Raw genomic sequence first — 814 nt, forward strand, 5'->3', positions numbered from 1 at the left:
GCTCCGGTTTGGCTCCCAGTTTACAGCTTGAAGAAGAGGACCAGCTCGGCTGGTTCGGCTTGTTTGCCAGCTCTAGTACTTGTTGGAATTGGTGTCAATGGATAGGAATCAAATCAAATACACCTTTAATGTTTATATTTACTTTTTTAGATATTGACATGTTCATATGCAAAACCTGACCCCCAAAGACAAATGAAAAAAGTCATATATCAATCCGAACCCAAAATCAGATTCCACAATCTCAATCTGATCTACATCTGACTTTTACATTCATAGCTTAATTTTGAATTGAATTTCGCTGGGTTTTAAATGTGAAGACATTTGTATAAGATATTTGTTTAAATCCAATCCAATTCCGATCTGAGTCTAAATTTGATCGATATTTGTGAAATCCAAATATGATTGCAATTTAATTCAATTTCATTTAATCGGATGTTAATTTTTTTTTATATCCAATCAAATAAAATAAAATGATTGAGATAGAATATATTGACATCCGTACTTGGGACCTGTGATGGACCGGCACCACTCACAGAGTTGACAATCGTGAGCTCTCAGTTGACAATCGTGAGCTTCCTCTTCGCTTCCCGTGGTCCACTGCATTCAAGAAGACTTAATTATTTGATTTAAAAACAAGTAAGTTGCTCGCATATCCTCCTCCATCGTCTTCCTGTTTCCAAATAAATTACATGGTTTCATGGCGGTTGCTGCGGCTTCCATGAAGGTCTTCCATGGAGCATTTACGTTAACGCCGGTCATGGTTTGCCAAGCATGAGCCGCTGAGAAGCGGGCGCAAGGTGGATGAGAGAAGTAG

This window comes from Nymphaea colorata, chromosome 1, assembly GCF_008831285.2.
Source record: "Nymphaea colorata isolate Beijing-Zhang1983 chromosome 1, ASM883128v2, whole genome shotgun sequence".
Classification (NCBI taxonomy): domain Eukaryota; kingdom Viridiplantae; phylum Streptophyta; class Magnoliopsida; order Nymphaeales; family Nymphaeaceae; genus Nymphaea; species Nymphaea colorata.